Source organism: Pipra filicauda, unplaced genomic scaffold, assembly GCF_003945595.2.
Source record: "Pipra filicauda isolate LSUMZ 115617 unplaced genomic scaffold, ASM394559v2 scaffold3_size10097308_pilon, whole genome shotgun sequence".
Taxonomy (NCBI): domain Eukaryota; kingdom Metazoa; phylum Chordata; class Aves; order Passeriformes; family Pipridae; genus Pipra; species Pipra filicauda.
This window is the reverse complement of record NW_024104532.1, coordinates 4265641-4274344: the sequence shown is the minus strand read 5'-3', so window position 1 is coordinate 4274344 and position 8704 is coordinate 4265641.

Below are 8704 nucleotides of genomic sequence, written 5' to 3'. Positions count from 1 at the left end.
AAAGTGACTCAGAGGTCCAGGGTTACACCTGGTTAGACTGAATGAGGTGAAATCCATTTTGGAATCTCCAGTGGCCCTTGCTCAGTGGTGTCACACTGGTGCCAGGATATTAAGGGCACCTGTCAGGGCTGTTTTAGGAAACAGAGGCTTCCTGCCTGGTGCCCCCCTCTTCTCTGCACTGAGCTCCATGTCAGATGAGGTCTGCTGGAGCAAGGCTCACAGAAAGTTGTGGTTTAGTGGAAAGGCTTGATGAGAAAGTGGCTGTCTGAGCTCCCTTGTCACACACAGATTCAGCCTGGACTTTTTGTGTTTGGTTTTGGCATCTTCTGTGAAATTTCCACCTGCAGGTTTTGGCCCTGGCAGCACATCTCGAACTTTGCCCATTCCCAGGGGCAGGAAAGGGATTGGGACTTCTCCCAGAGATCTGCCTTGTGAAGCTGAGCTGGTGCCTCCTCCCATGAGAAGAGCCAGCCAGGGTGAGAAGGCAAATGAGTTCAGTGTCTGCACATAGACACTTCTCTTCACACACTGAAACAGTTCATGTGCTGGTCACATACAAATGGGCAAAGCTGGGTTCTGACCTGCCAAAATGCAATGGTTTGAGTTGCAGATCTTGAACATCAAACTCACAGAGAGGCTGAAACCCATCAGCCTTCATGGCCTGGGGGTCCAGCCTGGCTCTGCCTCATTGCACCAGGGTAAAGGTTGGTTTTTAAACTCATATGGCTGGGTTTGCTCTTCCACAAGAGCTATTTCTGGAACCACCTCACTTTTTATCTCCTTAATTACTACCATGGGTTGCAATTCCCCTGTTTTTGAGTGGCATGACCAAAACTGACCACAGGTGCCTTTACATGGGCAGTTGGGCTTTGGCTCCATGCAGAGCCAGAGGTGGCTGGGAGCAGCACAGACGTAGTGTGCTTTGCTTGATCTAGGATAACGTGGGGAAAAGACATGTAACAGAGGGACAGAGCATGTTTTAAAACAGACTGCAAACATGTGAAGTGGTCTGTATGCAAAGGCAAGAGGAATCTTCCAGCTCAAGGAAGACCCTGCTGTGATTTGCATGTGAAATGAGCTCCTGGTGAAGGGACTGTGGGTGTGCAGTTGCTCATCAAATGAGTAAGTCTGGCAGCCAAGGACACATTTGCAAGATTATGTTGCAATTAATATGATTTAATATCAGAGCCTCTTTTTTGTTCTTATCCCACTATCTCTCCCCAAGGCTTCATCAGACACAAACTTTCTCTTTACAAATCATAGAATCATAGGATGGTTTGGTTCAAAAGGGACCTTAAAGATCACCTCGTTCCAACTCCCTGCCATGTGCAGGGACACCTTCCATTAGACCAGGTTGCTCAGAGCCCCATTCAACCTGGCCCTGAACACTTCCAGGGATGGGGCAGCCACAGCTTCTCTGGGCAACCTGTGCCAGGGCCTCACCACCCTCACAGGGAAGAATTTTCTCCTGATATCTGACCTAAACTTACTCTCAGTTTGAAATCCTGCTTTCTGGCACAAGGGAAGTCACCATCACACTGCCAGCTACCCCAGCAACAAGTTACAGAGGCAAGGGCTTCTCCTGGCCCTCAGAACACCAAATGTATTTCACTTGTTAGCCTTAAAATCCAAAGGTGAGAAGGAAATAAACTGGGGCAAAGTAAGAAATGGGCAAAGGAAGAAGTTTGTGCTTCATTAAGGAGATGCCTGACCAGCTCAGTTAACCCCAAATGCTGTTGCAGCCATTCCAAGAGCTGGATTTGGATATATTATCCATCTTTTGCTCTCAGCCTCCTTCATTGTCATTGCAAATTCAGGCTTTTTCTCCTTTGCTCACACTAGATACAGGGAAGATGTTCCAGCAAGCTTTGTGTACCAAGGAGTGGGATATTTTGAAACCTCTGGTGGTTTTGGATAGGAAGTTCAAGCTCACAGTCAGTCACACACTGACTGGAGGCACTTGGAGATGAGAAGGCAACAAAGGCACCCAGAAACCACCTCTGGCCCCTGACAAGACGCCTCTTATTGTGAGGCTCCAGCCCTCTGCCCCACCACTCAGCATCATATTCCCAGGGGAAAAGAAAATAAATCTCATTTTTCTTCACTGCTGCCAATACAAGAGTTGACTGTTTGGAAATCCTCCCTGTTTCTTCCACTCTTCTTTCTTTCCCCTCTCCAAGCACACTTTCTCTGAAGGACTAAGAACAACCATCATAACCAGTGTGAACCCTACAAACACCAGCAGTAGGTACATTCCCATAACATCCCCTACTCCAGGCATTCAATGGCTCTCTTCTGACTCTTCTCCTGGCTTTCATATGCTAACCTAATCACTAGAGTATCATTGTGGGTGATGTTGCTTCAGGAATTAATCTCTCCTGAAATTTCTGCTTTAAGATGTCTGTCCCCATCCCTGCTGCTGTGGAGAAACTCTCGGGGAGTCCCTGACATGGGGAGAATGACCACTTACATTGATTTAATTTAATTCTGGGGAGAGTTGAAAGACCTGTGAAAGACCTAATGTAGCAAATGAACCTCTTGCTTGTAAATTCTCTTGCGTCAGCAGAAGCATTTTATGTTGCTGAAGACTGCACTAATCACTAAAAGACAGAAATACATCTTCCACTGGGATTTATCCCTGCACTTGAGCAGGGAATACAAATACAACTTAACCCTCTGCACCCCAGACTAGAAGGAAATTTCCCAACTCCTGTTGATTTTCCTTGCTTTTGCTTCAAAGTTGTTGAGGATGGAGGGAAACAGAAGAAAACAGGGACATCTATAAGGGTGAAACTCCTGGAACTCCCTGCTACCTGCCCCAGGTGCAGGAGGGAGCAGGTGGCAGCAGATCAAGGTTACAGGCCATGGTGAAGGGCACTTCTGTCATCAGACAGACACCTGCCCACAGCAGGAGTCAGGGAGCCTCCTCCAGCAGGCACTGCCCTGGAGAGATTAACCCCAAAAAGGGGATGGAAAAACAGCCCTGACATGAACCTGCATTCCCCGAGAGCGAATCTGGAGGGAAACTCAGCTGCAGGTGCAGAACACGGTGAGTCAGACTCTTTTTTCTCCCCTCTAATAATACCACACCGAGAAGGGTCCCTGGGAGCTGGGTTGTATGAGGTCATGGGGGAGGTTTCCAGGAAAAAGCAGAGCTTTAGTAGCTCTGGAGGGCCTGGCTGTGTTAGAGTCCTGCAAGGGCTGAAGCGATGTTGGATTTACAACTGTCTAAATGAGAGGTGAGGTAAAGTTTGGATGTGGCTTATCAAGAAACACCACCCCAAACCCCAGGCACATACATACATATGGGTACAGCCTCCCTGGAAGGGGCACTTTACCAGCCCACAGAGCTCCTGTAAAAATCCCACATCAGAGTTTTTCTGTTCCAGAAGAAGACAAGCCAAGCAATAAATACTGAGAAAACCCGTGAAGGATAAATTGCTGCTGCAAAAAGAAATCTCTCCTGCCTGGCAGAAGCTCTATTTATCTCCCAAAGACTTTAGTCTCAGTCTCTCCCAGGGAAACATTAACAGAGCTTGTGGGGAGCTTCCATGACAAACAAACCTTTGTCACATGCCAAGAGGACAGGTAAATCTTTGAGGTCCCAGGTCCCCTCCTAGAGACCCGAGGGGATGCTTCATGCTGGAAATGCCATGCGAGGGGACACTGACAGTGCCACTGAGAGACCTGTCTGCGTAGGAGCTGTACAGCAGAGCTGCTGTGAAGACAAGGCCTTCTCCCTTGAGATGCCATGGGCTTGCCACCCACCTCCTTGTCTCAGGAAGAGGGCTGGCGATGGCAGCCGTGCTCCCAGGGCTCCATCTGTGCTCTGCATCCACAGGAGCACCACAGCTTTGGGCTGATGCTGGCGTGTTGCTTTGTCCTCACCTTGTTACTCCCCTTGTGGACAGCCCCCAGCTCTGAGTTCAGCTAATCTCAACACCCACTTTATGGAGTCACCTTGGGTGAAGAGCTGGAACAGCAGCTGTCACTTGTCCCATCAGGCTGGTCCTGCTCCCTTGCCCTCTGAGCACTTCTGTTTATGGGAGACTGTCTTTCTGTGGCAGGGTCACACTCTTGGCAGGTGAAGTTACTCAGCTATTGACTACATTCATTAGTCAGATATTGACACATCACGCTGGAGAAAATGAGAAGGACTGCTCCAGTGACTGCCTTATTGCTCAGGCTCTTAAAAGAAACCTGCTCCCCATTTGCTTCTCCCCAAGAAGCTGAATATTCAAAAGGTCAGAAGGACGTCTCAGGATGAATCAGCCAAGAGACACGTATCTAAGATCAAAGGGATTGTCAATCCAATTAACAGCCTGGCTTCCTGAGGCATTTTACGTATAAAATACACACTCCTCAGTGTTTCATCTCCAAGTCCAGGTCTCTCTGGAAGTCTTTCTTCTCAAGCATTTCTTCTTGTCTCCCCACTGTCATAGACATCCCTCAGCTGGTAGGAGACGTTTTGTAACCAAGAGTGCAAATTCCCTCGTTTCACTCTTTTCCCAGAGATACTGTCTGTCTCTTTTTGGGAGTTTAATTAAAACTACCTCATTTTCCAATTGCAGCTCCTGCCCAACTCGGAGTGAGGAAGCTCCATATGTTGGGTTGTGGGAGAGACCCAGACCCTGGGTTTCAGGCCATAGACAGGGCATGACCTGAGCAACCAGGGGGTGAACCTCCCTTCCTCGATCTGGGAATTGGGATCCATGCTGCTGGCTGTGCTTTGCAGGTGGGAGAGCAGAGTTTTGCCTGACTGCACAAAATGCACCATGGGTTGATTTAAGCAAAGCAGGGGATTAGCACTGGGGAACCTGGGAAGAGATGGGGGAGTGTTGTTGGATGTGTGCAGGGGGCTGTACAAACACCATCTGCGAGATCTCTTCCCTGTCTGATTGGGGAAAAGGGGGCTCGGGGGAGACTTTATTGCTCTCTACAACTACCTGACAGGAGGTTGGAGCCAGGTGGGGGCCAGCCTCTTCTCCCAGGTAACAAGTGACAGGACAAGAGGAAATGGCCTCAAGCTGTGCCAGAGGAGGTTAACATTGGACATCAGGAGGAATTTCTTCGTGGAAAGAATTGTCAAACATTGGAATGGGCTGGGCTGCCCAGGGAAGTGGTGGGATCACCATCCCTGGAGGTGTTCAAGGAACCATTAGGTGTGGCACTCAGTCTAGTTGACAAGGTAGTGATTGGTCACAGGTTGGACTCAATGATCTTGGAGGTCTTTTCCAACCTAAATGATTCTGTTAACTCAATCAGGCATCTGCTGCTCCAGGAGTGAGTGGTTCCAGCATGCCCATGGTCCCCTCCATGCCAGGCTCCCTGTGGGACTGCATCAGCCAATCCCAGCCATCGACAGGAAGAAAGCAGCCTGGAAGAATTTCTTGTTCAGAGGCGGGTGAAGTCAGGAGACACCACATGGAACAACTTCTCAGTGGAAATCAAGATGAGCTGTTAACATTGCAGCAGTGCCACCTCCACAGGGACCCCCAGGGCACCCACATTAGTGCCCTATCAGCATATTAGGATTTGTGTGGGTACTGAAAGAAAGAATAGTGATGAGGCCATTGTTTTGTTGGAGTTTCTGGAAGTGCCAGCATTCCCCAGGCAGTATTAGCATAGCCAGCAGCACTGCTGCAGGAAGGTCAGGAGAACTCAGTGGGATGCTGGGATCTCCAAGCATCCAGCCTCTGTGGATAAAGGCTCCTACAGTCTGAATCCCTGTGCAATGGGAAGTAGGAAACCACCCTGGTTTCCTGCTGTGGTACTACATTGAGGCCAAGATTGTGATGTCTCAGAGGAAGATGAGGAACACACAAAGCAAGCAAGCCCTGGTCAAATAGAGCGGAATTCAAACCCAGAGAGGCATGTTGTGTTTTAAACTGATCCCAGTTCATTCTGGAGAGCCCTCAGGCTGCACAAACAGGCTGGTTCTCTGGCCACGGGAAGGTGAGAAAGCTGCAGAAAGTCTGTGCTGGTAGAGGAAAGCTAAACCTGGAAGCTCAACCTCCCAATGGCCAGGACAAACCAACCCCAAATTGGTCCTCATCAGCTTTTAGGGCAAGTATGTGGGGTTTGGGACCAGGAGTGCCTAAGCTGTTGTTTGATGGGTAGGAGAGGACATGAAATGTCCTGGAAGCCCATGGAGAGATGGAGATTCTATTCCTTCTCATCAGCCATGTAGAAGGCTGCAGGGATCAGCACTGAGCTGGAAAGCTCCTGCTGCAGCCTGTGGCAAAGAAATAGAGATGTGGGTGGGCTTTGAGGAAATATATCCCCCACAAGAAGGAGAAGACCAAGCAGACAAAACAGTCTTAGAAAGGGAGGGACCGCTCAGGGATTTGTTCCATCAGGCAGGTACAGAGTGCTGAGCTAAGGGGAATTCACAGCAAAGAAAAAAAAAAAAAGACTTTAAAAATGTGTTTCCTTCCTTCAAAGTTATCCAGCAAGCGGTTCCCTGTTAAAAGTACCCTTGGAGATGCAGCTGCCAGGTTGACACAGCATCGCCCCCTCGGCTGCGCGGTTCCCAGCTGTGCCGCGGCGGTGCCGCTCCAGTACGTTCTGTAATTGCTAATCAGCGCTTCACAGCGCACAACCACCCCAGGAATCGATGCCTAAATAAGCACAGGGAAGTCTTAGCTAATGAACTGGGAGTTCATTTCTATTCTGGGGACAAGCTTGTTCCCTTGTTGCTGAAAAATATCCTGCATTTCTCCATGTGCTGACGTTGAAGCGTGGTAGTTGTGACTCCTCAGCTCTGCATCTGCTGGAATCTTCCCTGTGACATATTTGCAATGTCATATGGCAGACAAACATTGCTTTTTAAGCAATCCTTTTTACAGAATCAAAGAATCATTTAGTTTGGAAAAAACCTCCAAGATCATCAAGTCCAACCTGTGACCAATCCCCACCTTGTCAACCAGACCAGAGCACTGAGTGCCACGTCCAGTCATTCTTCAAACACCTCCAGGGATGGTGATTCCACCGTCTCCCTGGGCAGGAGAGATCGTGGAGTCACCACATCTTTTTCTCACTGTTTTGACTGGGAGGGAAACACCTCAGCTGCTGCAGGGCCAAGAGGTGGAGATTGCTCTGTCCACATGGAAAGAAGCACTGATGAGGCTTCATGACTTGGCAAGAACATCCTGTGGGCTAAAGGTCTCCTCTCCCTGCAGGGGAGGCTGCAGGCAAAGAGTCAGGGCTCCAGGTGGCAGAAGAAGTTGGGTGTTTGTTTGCAGAAGGATGAAAACAACACCTTTGAAAGCTTTCCAGGGACTTGCCCTACTGGTGTATCTTTATGTAGGGTGTCAGCTTTGGAACTCCTCTGGCATCCATGGGTGCCACCACATGATCTGACTCCTATCAGCAAGAAAATCCTCCCCTGTGAAGTTCCTCTGTTGTTTATTCTGATCTGTGCAATGGCTGTCCCTTTTCCTAGACTGTCCTCTGATCCCAGAAGAAGCATCTTTTCCTCCTGCTTCCCTCCTCTAAGCCCCTTTCTAGGGGCTGTTTTCTCTCTTGTATCCCACCCAGCGTAGACACAGAATGCTTTGCTCAGCATCATGTGGGTAGAGAAGCTTTGGCTTCTGGCCAGCACCTTCCAGCTGCAAACCAAGATTGCTGCAAACTTCCCCTCGTTGTCCCCATTGCTGTCAGTGGTGAGTTCTGAGTGTCTTGCTCTGGACCTGTTCCATTCACACCCAAGGAGTCCAGGTTAGCCCTTCCTTTCTCCAGCTGAGGCAGAGCTTGTTGCTGAGCAAATCAGAGCCCTCTCTGCTGCATTTGGGGCATGCTAATCCTTCCTGCCCTCAAGCACACTCCAAAAATAGCACCAAGCCCTCACCGAGTGCAGCCTCAACAGCAACAGGTGCCATCCTGGAGCCGTCACAGCTCGGCTGCTCGGAGCCCACTGAGTCGCTGGCAAATGTCACGTAATTTCTCGTGCCATTATCCTGTGACTCACTGCCAGGAGCACCTGGAATGCATCTGAGGCTGGGGTACAGGTGGCAGGATGGGGGATCAAGCAGAGGCTCCCCCTCTTCCACCTGTCCTGACAAAATTCATGCTGTGCCCACCTTCCCATGGGGCGTGGGATGTCTGTGAGGCACAGGGGCTCGATTGCCAAGTTGGATTCTCAGGCTGTTTACCAAAACCATCCTGAGTTTGTACAAGGATCAGCAGGAAGTACTCAGCTACAGCCACAGGATGGAGAGCTGGAAGCGCCATTCAACTCTGCTTAGCCACAGTTTGGGGACCAAGAAGTCAGATTCCATCAATCAAAACCATATTTTCCTCAAAAAAATTATTCTTTCTGATTGCACTTTCATTGTGGGGGTCTCTGAAACATGGTAAACTTCATTTTGGATTGACGCATTCATTTTACTTTGGTTTTGATGATAAAAGAAAACTGAAAAATTTAATTTCCTCCTTGTTTGCTTTGTCCCCGAATGCACTTGTTCAGGGTGTTCGCATATTTTCCCATCCCCCTCCTTTGTTGTTTAAAAAACCATAAAAATCACAAACCTTCTCCAGCTGAAGGAGTGTAGAAGGAAGTGGAACAGTCCCTGGGTCAGTGCACTCCACTCGGCATTAAAAAGGGGAACAATGTGGTGATGAAGATGTGACTTATTTGTTTTCTAGAAAGAAACATCTGAAATTATTTTTCAAAGATGAAAATTGTTGCCTTTAAACAAACACA